Source organism: Acinonyx jubatus, chromosome E3 (genome assembly GCF_027475565.1).
Source record: "Acinonyx jubatus isolate Ajub_Pintada_27869175 chromosome E3, VMU_Ajub_asm_v1.0, whole genome shotgun sequence".
Lineage (NCBI taxonomy): Eukaryota > Metazoa > Chordata > Mammalia > Carnivora > Felidae > Acinonyx > Acinonyx jubatus.
The window spans coordinates 8756439-8769946 of NC_069398.1; positions in this window are offsets into that span (position 1 = coordinate 8756439).

Below are 13508 nucleotides of genomic sequence, written 5' to 3' on the forward strand. Positions count from 1 at the left end.
TCTTTTTGATTGCCGAGTAATACTCCACTGTATATCTATACCACATCTTCTCTATCCATTCATCCATCGATGGACATTTGGGCTCTTTCCGTACTTAGTCTATGGTTGGTAGTGTTGCTATAAACATGGGGTTGCATGTGTCCCTTTGAAACAGCACACCTGTATACCTTGGATAAATGCCTAGTAGTGCAATTGCTGGGTCGTAGGGTAGTTGTTTTTAGTTTTTTGAGGAACCTCCATACTGTTTTCCAGAGTGGCTGCACCAGCTTGCATTCCCATAATCTTTATTTTTGAGAGAGAGAGTGTGAGCAGGGGAGGAGCAGAGAAAGAGGGAGACAAAGAATCTGAAGCAGGCTCCAGGCTCTGAGCTGTCAGCACAGAGCCCAACGTGGGGCTCAAACCCACTATCTGTGAGATAATGACCTGAGCTGAAGTCAGACGCTCAACTGACAGCCACCCAGGTGCCCCTGGTTTTAGTTTTTTGAGGAACCTCCATACTGTTTTCCAGAGTGGCTGCACCAGCTTGCATTCCCATAATCTTTATTTTTGAGAGAGAGACAGAGCATAAGCAGGGGATGGGTAGAGAGAGAGGCAGACACAGTATCAGAAGCAGGCTCCAGGTTCTGAGCTGTCAGCACAGAGCCCGACGCGGGGCTCAAACCCACAAGCTGTGAGATCATGACCTGAGCCGAAGTTGGACGCCCAACCGACTGAGCCACCCGGGCACCCCTCCCTTACATTTTTAAATAGATGAGGGAATAGACACAGTAGGCGACTTGCCCAACATAACCTAGCTAGTGGGTGGAAGAATTCTAACTCAAACCCAGGTCAAGTTAAGTGACTTTCCATTTTATCATTTAGCTCTGTCAGTTAAAATACCCACCAGGGTAAGTTCAGTTGCATCTATATCTTGGCCTTGGACTGTGGACCAGTGGTCTCATATTATTTGTCTTGACTCCTCAACTCTTAGCTCAGCACCCATATCCAGTGGGCATTTAGCACGTACTTGTTGAACTGGCAATAAATGGAGTGACAGGGCTCCATGAAGAAAAACCTTATCCAGGAGGCTGGACAGACGGAAAAAGATTTGGAGAGGAATGGGTGTTTTCTGGTTCCTGGTAGAGATAAATCCAGCAATATGTTTTGAAGCTGTTGATGAAAAGGGCTGATTTCTGCAGACATCGCCAAACCTTGAGAACTTCCTGGGAGCCAGCCAGTGTCTTGATGGAGCACACAGCTGGGCCTGTCTGGAGACTTGGTGGAGACTTGTTTATCACACTGGTGTGTCCTTCGGTGCCCCAAAGCACAATAGGAAACCAACAATGTGTGTGGAATAGGATTCAGAAAGAATCGTATCTCTGTTGCAAAATGCTTCCTTGAGAGGCTTAGCTGTGGAAGATAGGGTGGGGATTGCAATTTAACTTGAAGATAGAAGAATCCGTTTGTAAGGTACTGGAGGGATTTGCTATTTCTTTCTGGAATTGGCCTTCAGGTGGAGCCATGTTTGACCTATACACTATTTTAAGTAAATTTGAATTAAAAGCAAACATTTACATGGTAGAAGGGTTTACATTAAAATCCTGATTTTGAGCTCTTCTTAAAAATCAGACCATGGGCAGTAATCAGCTGGAGACAGAAGCAGCTGTCCCCTTTAGACAGAGCATGGGTTCCTCCGTTCCCCGCTACTCATTGTGTTATTATTATTATTGTGTTAGGCCCAGATGTCTTCCCTCATTTCTGCTAGTGACTAGTCCTTACAGACATTTAGTTTGGGAATCTTAATTTAGAGCCGAGGCTGGAAGTTCAGCCATTCTTGGTTATTACTATAGCTTGGTTTTTTATAACCTAAAGAGGGAGTCACAAAGATTGAATAGTTTCTCTTTCCTTTTTGAAGACGAGGAAAGTAAGTCCAAGTAGAGATTAAATCACTTATGTGGGGTCACAGGGCAGGACAGTGCTGGTCCTAGGGAGTCAAAGGCCTTTTTCCTTGTAGACCATGAGAACAGCTTCTACTCCCCTTTTTGACTTGGCCACAAGGGAACTCAGAGCCACATTTTCAGATCTAGTAACTGACCTTCTGATCTGTATATCTTTTCTACTTTCCATCCTGTTCTATTCCTGTCCTTACCTCTTATTCTCAATTATTTTCCTCCAAGTCCTGATTTTAAATTTATATTTAATAATTTGTCATACATATTCAAGAGTAGACTCTTAGGGCAGTCTACTGTGAGTTCTATGTGGGTAGTGAATGAATAAATGAACTGTAATGAATTTTAAAATTCCAAGAAGGGTCTGAGTCATAGCAGACTTCATGCTGGATGAATGTCCTAGACTCAGACTGTGGCTCCCTTGTAACCAATTGAAAGTTCTTTCTTTCTTTCTTTGCTTTTTCTTTGCTAGCTTTTTACTGGCAACACAGTTTGCTTTCCTGGCATTGAAGTGGCCCAGGCTGATAGCTTTGGCCTTGAGTGGCTCTGAGGGTTTGGTCTGGGGTCAGGATGTCAGGAGGGGTCTGGCAGACCCCATCCTCAGGCTGTGAGGGTGGAGGTAGAGTGGGGGGCAGCTTTACTACCTGCCTGGTCTGGGTCTTGGTTGGAGAAAGGTTTCTAAGCTCTACCGACTTCACCTCTGTCTCCTGCAGTTCAAGCGATGCGGCCATCCCTGCAGAGATCTGGAGAGAAAATTCCCAGCCAGGAGTTTCTGGCTTGTTTGATTTTGAGCTTGTTCCCTCACATCCCCTTCTCCATCTCATCCCCCCTGGTCCTTGGACGTTTTTTTAAAGAAACAGTTGCAAGGCGAAGTCAAATCCAAAAATTCAGAGCAGACAGGCCACTTTAATTTATTTTGGCCATTTCAAGGTAGGGAAGCGAGCTCATGTTTTTTGAGCTCTTCTTCTGCACCAGCCATCGTACTGCATTCTTAGCATGGGTGCCTGGTTCTCTTTGACTTCAGAATAAGTTAGAAATGGATTAGCAGACCCTGCATGCTGTGATCCTGCCCGACTTCTGTAACCGCATCTCCCTTCTTTGCTTCCTCCAGCCGAGCTAGCCTCACCTCACCCCCTCAGTACCTGTCCAGTGCTTGCCAGCCTTTCTGTGTTTGCACGTGCTGCTGCTGTCTGTACTGGGAAGCCTTATCCCTCCCGGTCTTTGCTTGGCTGCCTCCTTCACACCCCAGATCTCGGCTGAAGTATCCTTTGAGACTTTCTCTGATGCTCACGTAGATGATTATCTCACAGAAACCTCCTTCTTCCTTCACAGCACTCTTCAACACTTTAAGACTATTTGTCTGTGATTTTTTACCAATATGGTCCTTTTATTATACCATAAGTCTGTTTCTTGCATCATATTGTAAGTTTCGTGAAGGTGGAATCATGTGTGTCTTGTGTGCTTCTCTATGCCCATGTGCCTAACACATAGCAGGTGTTCATTAAAAAATGTGCTGAATGAAGGGACCGTTTGGGTGTCATCATTGTTGTAATTATTATTAACAGCTACTACTTATCGGGCACTGACTGTCCCAGGCCCTGTGCTGATGTTTTATACTTAGCATCTCATTTAATTCCCACAGTGATCCCCGGGGAGGGGGTGTGTGGATCACGTTATCCCCATTCTTCAGGAGAGGAAACTGAGGTTCAGGTCCTTTTCTCAAGGCCACCCAGCTAGTTAGTATAGAGCTGGGATTTGAACTCAGGTTTTCCAGTGCCAAAGCTGTGATCCCTTCACTCTGCTGCTGTGTTCCTTTCTAGAGGAGGAGTCCGCCACTGTGTGGACTTATGTGTGACATTTGTGAGACATATGAGTGCTGTGGGGATGAAGGGGGTGGGCTAGCCGGGGCGGGCGGAAGACCCTTTAGGCATCAGGTAGGCAGAAAGGCCGAGGGGGAGATGGGAAAAGGGATTTTGTACATGTAGCAGCTGTGCTCACAAGACAAGCAGCTGAGGGCTGGGCTGCGGTTGGCTTCACATCAGCTCTCTTAGCTCAGGCTACTGTGACAAAATACCGTAGACTGGGGGCTTAAATAGGAGACATTTATTGCTTATAGCTCTGGAGGCTGGAAGTCCAAGATCAGGGTAGCAGTGTGGTCAGGTGCTAGTGAAAGTTCTTGTCCTGGCTTGCGAATGGCAGCCTTCTTCCTGTGGAGAGACCAAGAGAAAGGGAGAGAGATGTCTTCCTCTTATAAGGACATGGTCCTTTATTTTTTATTTATTTTTATTTTTTAAATGTTTATTTTTGAGAGACAGAGACAGAGTGTGAGCAGGAGAGGGGAGAGCGAGGGAGATACAGAACCTGAAGCAGGATCCAGGCCCTGACCTGTCAACACAGAGCCCGACATGGGGCTGGAACTTATGAGTTGCGAGATCGTGACCTGAGCCGGAGTCGGACCATAACTGACTGAGCCACTCAGGCGCCCCAGGACACGGTCCTTTTTGATTAGGGCCCACCTTTATGACTTCATTAACCTTAATTACTTCCTAAATTACCTTTCCAGATACAGTCACATTGGGGATTAGGGCTTCAGAATGTGAATTTTGTGAGAACGTAATTCAGTCCATAGCAAGACCATAGAGGGCTTTTGGGAGCCCAGGCTTTGGGAGCAAACATAGCTTCAAACCCTGCCTGGACATTTTCTAGCTGTTGGATTCTGTTTTTCCGAATCTCTGTTTCCCTCACTATGATTCAGGGATATCACAGTCTGCCCTGCCTGCTTTATAGAACACTAAGGAGCAAATGATATAACATATGTGAAAATGCGGTTCTTTTTATCTGCATTCCTTATTGTCATTATCGCTGTTCTTGAGCAGGCAAACTGTGATTTCTCTCTCTCTCTTTTCTTCCCACCCTTGAGTTGTTTGAAAGTTATTTTTAAAAGTCTTTGAAATGTCCTTTTCTGTATTTGCCAAAAGTAGAATGGAAATTGATAGCGTTGTCACTGCCGGAGTCCCCCTCCCTCCGGCTGCCCGGCTGGGGGAACAACTCTGGGAAGAGGTGGAGGTTTCTGTTGAGGCAGCTGGTTTGTTACTGTGCAAGTGTTTTCTGGGAGTGCCGATCAGCTCTCTTCTAATGCAATTTCTCCTTTTCTTGTTCCTCCTCTTTTCTCTTCCTGCCAGTGTTGGGGCCTCTGTGTGGCCTCTGGATTCAGAAATCCAGGCAGCAGGAGTTTGGACCCCCATTGGACCATGTCCACCTGAAAAACCCTCCAAAAGCTTCCTTTCAACTTAAAATAACATCCACATTCTTTAGGGGGACCATGGGCCCTGTCACTTTCCCCTCCTTTATTCATCCCTACTCACATGGCCTTTCTCAACTCGTATGTCCACATTCTTTCCACCCCAGGGCCTTTGCATGGGCTTTCCTCTCTGTCCAGAACTCGCTCACCTTTTGTCATGGTTGTCTCCTTCACTGACATGTCTGTCTAAGTGTGATCTTCTTAGAGGTCCCTTCCCTGACCCCCAGTTGAAGATAAATCCCCTTTGCTATTCTGTCATGCGCATAACACCAAAAATTTTCTGGAATTGCATGGGATTTTTATTGATTGAAAATTTGAATTTCAAATTTAACTGGATCACCTGTATTTTATTTGCCCAGTCTGGCAGCCCTGCCCTCAAAGACACGTGTTGAATGAATGAACGTGAAGCTCTTAGCACAGAGCCTGGCACCCAGTAGGCTCGAAGTACAGAAGTGCATGTTCGCGGTCACCTTCCTCCTCCTCATCTAATTGCCTCTCGGAACTCCAGTCTCCCTGCTCCCTTTGGCTCTTTGGAGACAAGCAAGAAAATGTTTCCTACCAGAGGGCCATCACCTGGCTCCTTAGAAGAGCATAAAATATTCTTTGCCGCAGTTTTGGAATCCGATTGCGGTGCTGTTTGGCAGGGAAACGCAGTGAGTTATCACAGAGCGTTCCCTCCAGCGCTGGGTCATGCAAATATTTATTGCGAGCGTTAAATAATAAATGGAACAGCCTGCCCAATGGTAAATCTGTCATGTTTGGTTTCAGCCAGAAGTTGTGACGGCTCTGGAATTGCTGCCCGTTCCACTGCCTCCGCCTGCCCTCCACAGGCGCAAGGCAAACATCCGAGCTCTCCGATTAGACAGCTGGATGCCAGAGGGGGCAGCGGAAGATTCTCAGCCAGGTGTGCAAGCTGGCAGGTAAGGCTGGGCTGCGGCCCAGGAACCAGAGCTGACGAGACGCAGGGCAGGCCCGGGCCCTTGCGGACACGCTGCTGCCACCGTCCCCGCGGGGCACCATCTCGTGGTCCACATCTTGAGTGATCTTGCAATATCTCCCCTGATGCTCGTGTCAGCTCCACTCTGGCTGACCGGCCAGAGCTGGCCAGTTTTTGAAAGGACTTGTCTTTCCACCCTCTTTTCTAGGCCAAGCGGTGGGTGAGGAGAGGAATGAGACCTTGTGTCAGGTGATCAGATGCAGGAGTGTGTCCTGAGCCCCCCTATGCACTGTGGGACCCTGTACATATCCTGCCCTTTAAACCTGGTGTCACAGCGTCGACATCAAACATGTGGGTTCTTGAGCCAGAAACATCTGAGTTGGAATCCTCCCTCTGCACTTAGACATTGTACAGCCTCGGGCGAGCCGTGTAACGTTCTGGAGGCACTGTTTCTTGAGCTGTAAGGTGGGGGAAAGGATGGTGCTTACCACCTGGGGTTGTTTTGAGGCTTCAGTAAGATCATGCACGTGAAAGGCTTAGTCCTGTGCCTGGGACCTCGCGAGTTGTTGCCGATGCTGGCTCTAGTGGTGAATGAGGATCCGGAGAGAAAGGGGCCCTGCCCAGATTCACAGACAGGGCTGCCTTGGTCATGCGGCATGCATAAGTCCCATCTTGGGAGTATGGGGTGAATGGTCACTGAGTGGTGGAATTTGGGCTCCAACCTGGCATTTTATGGCTCCAAAAATAATGCTCTTTTTCCTACCCCAGATCTGCCCTCTTGTGGGATGGTGGGTACTGTGGCCCATGCGCTGACCCCAGCCCTCATGGCTTGAGATTGGTGGTGTGCTTGCAGTGGTCGGGGGTGTATTTGGAACCCTGGGTGGGGCTGCACAGAAGAGGGATACCGCTTAGAACATGTGTGGCTTGCAGCTCCTAAGAACCCAACTTGAAGAGGCTTAGACAATAATGGCAGTTACTGTGTCACAGATGGAGACGCTGTGGCTGGTGCACTTGTGGCCTAGCTGTGTACTGGTGAATCCAGCCTCTTTCCCCCTTTCTGCTCCTTCTGCTACTTGCAGCAGGCGGCTCTTGATCTCCTGGTCTTGAGATGATGCCAAAAGAGAAGCGGGCCCAGCTCTTCCACTTGGGACCCACTTCTGGGATCACTCTCCCAGAAGCTCTCAGCTCACTTCTCCGTGAGTCTCATTGGTCAGAACCGCGATGCCCTTTTTCTAGGCAGTCACTGGCACGGAAAATGGAATTTACCACGATTGACTTAAACCAGCAGTTTTCGAAGTGTGGAAGTGTGGTCCCCAGACCAATATCATCAGCCTCACCTGGGAGCTTGTTAGGAATTCAAATTCTTTGGCCTCAGCCCAGCAACTCTGACATGAGGCCCACAATCTATGCTCGGATAAACCCTTCAGATGATTCTGATGAACACTAGGTGTGAAAACCTCTGGCTTGAGCCAGGGATCTTTTCCTGTGGAGAGCTGGCTTGTACATATTTTAGCCTAGTAACCACCCAGTCACTGTAGTAGCTGCTCACCCCTGCTGTCGTTATGTGAAAGCAACCATGTATGATACCTGCCTGAACAAGCCTGCTTATGGACACCGGGATCTGAATTTCATGTAACTCTTACGTTGGAGGAAATATCGTTAGGGTTTTGATGTTTTCCAGCCACTCAAACATGTAAAAGTCATTTTCAGCTGCCGGGCCACACAGAAGCAGATGGCTGTCCAGGTTTAGCCCACAGGCCATGGTTTACCAACCCTGGTGAAGACTGATGGAGATTCATCTTCTGAAAGTGGCGAGGGCCCTGCTTCTTGTGAAATGCAGAGAGCCCCAGCTCCTGAAAGGGGTTGGAATTTGGCTTATAAGGACGAAGGGGGCACATAGCTCTTGTATGTTCACCGGCACTGTTTGCCGGAGGAGCTCCCAAATACGTCTTGCTTTTAAAGTCTTGACTTCGTTTTATTTCTTAGGCAGAGTCTTCGTCTGTTTACTGAAGTCAGTCTTCACTGCCCTGAAAAGCCTGGATATAATTCATTCTTGTACCTCAAACTCCATCTGCTGGTCCCTGGTGGCATCAGAGCCTGGGAACGTAACAGTACATGTGTGCAGGACACTGTTTCACGCTTCTTTTTTTTAATTTTTTATTTTTAACGTTTATTTATTTTTGAGACAGAGAAAGACAGAGCATGAAGGGGGGAGGGTCAGAGAGAGGGAGACACAGAATCTGAAACAGGCTCCAGGCTCTGAGCTGTCAGCACAGAGCTCGATGCGGGGCTCGAACTCATGGACCACGAGATCATGACCTGAGCTGAAGTCGGCCGCTTAACCGACTGAGCCACCCAGGCGCCCCTATGCTTCGTACACATTCTTCATGGTCCTGTAAGATGGAAGTCTCACCGCCCTGTTGGAGGTGGGGAAATGGAGCAACCAGCTGTGCAAAAGTCCGAGGCCCAGCACCTAGAGCCACATTGCACTTCCCCACTTCTTCTACTTCACGCCGGTTCTTGGGGCTACTCCCTGGAAGGTTCTACAGTCCCCCCCGTCTGGCTGCCAGCCTCCCTCTTTCCTTAGGAGAAGAGGGTAATCCTGATAATGGCATCAGTAATGATAAATAACCAACGTGTGATTAAGAGCTTACTGCCTTCCAGATGCCGTCCTAAGCACTGCATATACATTACTTCTTTGAACGTATGGCCCCATTGTAGGTGAAGAAACTGAGGCACGGAGAGGTGAAGGAAGCCATGGTCACCACTAGGAAGTGGTTGCCTGACCTTGGGCCCCAGAGCCCAAGCCTGGTTAATTACTAGAAGGAGGCCCATCATTAAAACAGAATCGAAATGATTATACAGAACACCTTAACTCTGCCATTCCTCATTCACCCCCTGCCTCTAGTCTTTTGAACTTGAACATAGCAGTTTAGTTTTGCTTTTGTTGCCTTCTGACTGGCTAGTTGAAATATAATAAGTTTTGTTGAAGAAACATACCTTTAAGTTTTAGAACCAGCTACCTATAGCCCTCTATAAATATGATGACGAGCAGGAAAAGCAGACACTTGGTTGTTTTCCTCTCTGGTATCGAGAATAGAGAATTTAAGCTTCTACGATTTGGCGTGTGCTGTGGACTGAATTCATATGTTGGAGCGCTAACCCCCAGTATGAGGGTATTTGGAGGTGGGCCTTTGGAAAGTAATGAGGTTTAGGTAAGGTCTTGATGCTAGGGCCCTCGTAAGGGGATTAGTGCTCTGATAATAGGATGGGAGAGCAGAACCCACTCTTTCTCCGCCACATGAGGACATAGTGATGAGGTGGCTGTCTGCAAGCCGGGATGAGAGCTCACCCCAGAACGTGGCCGTGCAGGCGCCCTCATCTCAGACTCTGGCCTCGAGAACTGTGGGAAGATCAAGCTCTGGTGTTGACGCCAGTCTGTGCTATTTTATTACAGCAGAGACCAAGATGAGTAAGATCACTGGAGTCTGGTCCTGGCCTGCTGGGAGTATGCAACCTCTCAGAATAAAGGGTAAAAGGTGACAGCCTCGAAGCTGCTCATTTCTGTGCCTTCCACCCCTTGTCATCTCCAGCCTCTCCAGGATGTGGGCGCACCTGGTGCGGAGCTGAGAAGGGCTGGGATCCGTGAGAGGAGCCTTGGGAAGTCAGAGCAAACGGGGATAGTAGCTGTCTCTCTAGCGGTTACTGCGCTTGAGGAGTGACGCTACAGGGACCAGGAGACTCGGGTTCGAGCACATGAGTGTTTTCTCCTTTAACAAGATGTCTGCAAGTGGGGGCTTCGGGATTGTTCCTGTGGCTCTGGTTTGCATCCCTGAGACTCTCCTGGCCTCCCTCTCCAGGCCCCGGGATGGCTCTCACTTTGTGTCCTCATCTGATGAGGTCAACAGGCAGGCCTGGAAGGGGGTGGGGTGTGTGGAGGTTCAGATTGCCTCTCCTCGTATGAGTTATTTGCTGCATTAACAAATTACTCCAAAATTCAGCGTCTTTAAAGGACATTCATTATCTGTAGCCAGAAGTCAGAAGCAGTTCAGCCGGGTAGTTCTTGTTCAGGGTTTCTTGAGAGGTTTCGCTCAAAACGTTGGCCGGGGCTGTCATCTTCTGGAGGCTTGACCGGGGCAAGAGGATCTGCTCCAAGATGCCTCACACAGATGGCTGGCACATTGGTGCTGGCTCTCGGCTCTGGGCCTCTCCACAGGGCTGCCTGGGGGTCCTCGCAATGTGGCAGCCACGTCCCCAGGGTGAGTGATTGGGAGAGCACAAGGGGGAAGCCGCAGGGCCTTTCATGTTCTAATCTTGGAAGCCATATGTTGTCACTTCTGTGTCCTATTTGTTACAAATGAGTCACTAAATTGAGCTCACACTCAAGAGAAGGGTTCCATCTTTTGAAGGGTGGAGTATTGAGGAATTTGTGTACGTATATTAAAACCGTTGCACTCCTTATCAACCTGTTATCAGAGAGGAAGATCTTTCCCAGGGGGCCCCCTCCCTCAGATGCCCCCTACGTCTCAGTGGTTCGTTCTGGGTTCCATGTGCCCCTCCCCCCTCCACCCCAAGGGACTGATCCATCTTTTCTGAGAGAAGGATCTCTGAACGGAACTATTAGAAGAATTGGGGTGGGGAAGGTGGCTTTTGGCTGCCTGTTGACAGCGTGTGCTGCAGTATTTTATACACTTCATCTTTAACAACCTTGCAGAACTATGATTAATGCCCATAATTTGCAAATAAAGAAACTGTGGTTCAGAGAAGTAATCCCCCTAAGGTCACACAGCACATAAGATGGGAGAACTCCAGTCCATCAGTCTCCAAAGCTTACATTCTTCTTTCTGTAGCCTTCCCGTCAAAACAGTATTTCTTAGCTGCAGGGAGGCAACGGGGATTGTGGCCCACAGACAGCTTTTGGTGACGTTTAGAGGCATTTCTGGTTGTCACAACTGGAAGTGCCATTGGGTAGAAGGCAGGGATGCTTCTCACCATGCTGTCGACCTCAGTGTGAATAGGGCCAAGTATGAGAACCCCTGTATTAGGACCAGTTCTTTGAGCACAAGGACCATGCTTTCTTTGTCCCTTCTGAGTCCTCTCTGCTCACTCTGATCCTGGCACGTTGTAAGTGTTCAGTAAATACTGAGTAGATGAACAAATGTGCCGTCCCGAATCCCAGATTCAAAGAGTCATAGACTTGGAAAACTGGGGGGTTTTGGGGTGTGGAGAGGATCACTGCTGCTCCCAGTGGACTCACCCAAGCCCCCAGCTTCCACTGGTTGTAAGAGGCCTAGCAGAAGCATGGTCCTCCTGCATTTGAACTTGGTCTGACGTATTCCCCCATATGTGAAGGGGGCTAACTGTTGGATGGTGGTCAAGGTTGGTCACCAGTTCATCTCTGAGATCGTGGAAGTAGAGGGCACAAACACAGACACACTTCTCTGAATCTACCCATTTCTAAATGGACTAGCCCCTGGGGAGGAAACACAGTAATTTCTTTCTCACTGCCCTTCATTCCTGGCTCTGCTCTTTGTAGGCAGTTGCTGGTGCTTCAGGGCAAAGATAATGAAAGTTCTTTCATGTATCAGACTCCTTTCCCCAGGAGACAGAGCCCCGGCATCAGCCAGAGCAGAAGGCCTGGGCTCTGGGAGCCTGGCTTGGAGGCCAGGAGGTCGTGCACGTGCTTTCTTGGCAGTGGGCTGGGGACTTGCAGTGATCACTAATTATCTCACAATTGACATTTCAGTGCCCGCCGGCTTCTTCGTCGGATGTTTCTGTATCATGTCAGGTTATGAGAAAAAGCAGTATTCTGTAATGGCTAGGCAAGCCCATTTTCTTTTTTTCTAAAGGTCAGTTTTTACAGCAAGGAAAGAGCCTTGAATTTACTCTAAGTGTATACCATTAGGCAGAAAATTCATAGTATCTTCACACTTAGGAGTTATTATCTCCATTTTGCAGTTGAGAAAACCGAGGCTCAGAGAGGTTAAGTGGCTTGCCAGAGATTTCCTGGACTTTAAGTGGTAGAGTGGGCGTTCGGAGCCAGGACTGTCTGTCCACCCTTCCCCACACCCTTGAAGTTTCCAAGTCCACAGTTTATTCCCTCTGCCATGCCCTTGTGGCGACCTGGACCCCGTCTTCAAAGCCTTGGAAGTGCTGTTGATGGAACGTTTGTGTCCCTCCCCAAAAGGCGTTTGTTTTGATGGTTTTAGGAGGTGAGGTCTTTGGGAGGAGAGTGGGTCAAGAGGGTGCAGTCCTCATGGGTGGGGTTAGTGCCCTTCTAAAAGAGGCCTTGGGGAACTCCCTCAGCACTTCTTGCCATTGAGGTTCTATTTTACAGATAAGGAAGCTTAGATCCGGGAGGTTAGCTTGGAAGAAGTCACAGAGAGTGACCGAGTTGGGGTTTAGCCCCAGACATCTGCCTCCAAAGCCCACGTTCTCAGCCGCACTCCAGACACACTGTGACAGGCTGCCTCTCTCCTTCCACCGTCAGTGGGGATGGCAGGCAAGGGGCTGCAGGCAGGGTGGGGCAAGTCTGATAAACAGGATCAGACTTACTAACTGGGTGCTTCTCAGATGAGTGTTGTGCTGTGCGGGCGTGGACAGAATGCAGCTGGGGGGAGCAGCACCTTTACTCTGGGGGTACCTGCCCTCAGGGTCACTGCCATGGGCCTTCCGGGCTCAGTGCTCACTTAGTCACGCACCTGCTTAACTCTGAACACTGGCACTAATGGTGTGTGGTCGTCTAAACCTTAATTTGTAGGGGTGCCTGGGTGGCTCAGTCGGTTAAGCTTCCCACTTCAGCTCAGGTCACGATCTCATGGCTCTTGAGTTTGAGCCCCGCATCTGGCTCTGTGCTGACAGCTCAGAGCCTGGACCCTGCTTCAGATTCTGTGTCGCTGTCTGTCTCTGCCCCTCCCCTGCTTGTGCTCTGTCGCTCGCTCTCTCTCTCCCCATCTCTCTCAAAAATAAATAAACATTAAAAAATTTTTTAAAACCTTAATTTATAACTGCTTAGCAACTGTCCAACTTTACAGATCTGGTCATCGTGAGCTGTAGCCAGAAAGGCTTCCTTGACCGTACATCAGTTTTCAAACCCTAAATGTCAACTGATGTTGGAAAAAGGAAGACTAAACAGTGAAGGCATCAGGAGAGATCCTCAGTGGAATTATGTGTCTGTCGCGGACAACCCACATTTCTTGGGGGTCTTTTACTGCCGTATTCCCCTGTAGCATCGGGGAAAGCCTTTTGTACCAGCCCGTGAAAATCCGCATTTCTTTACCCTTCTCACTCACATTCGACAAGGTTTACCTGAGTAGCTCTGCCTCTTCAAGAATCACTTCCT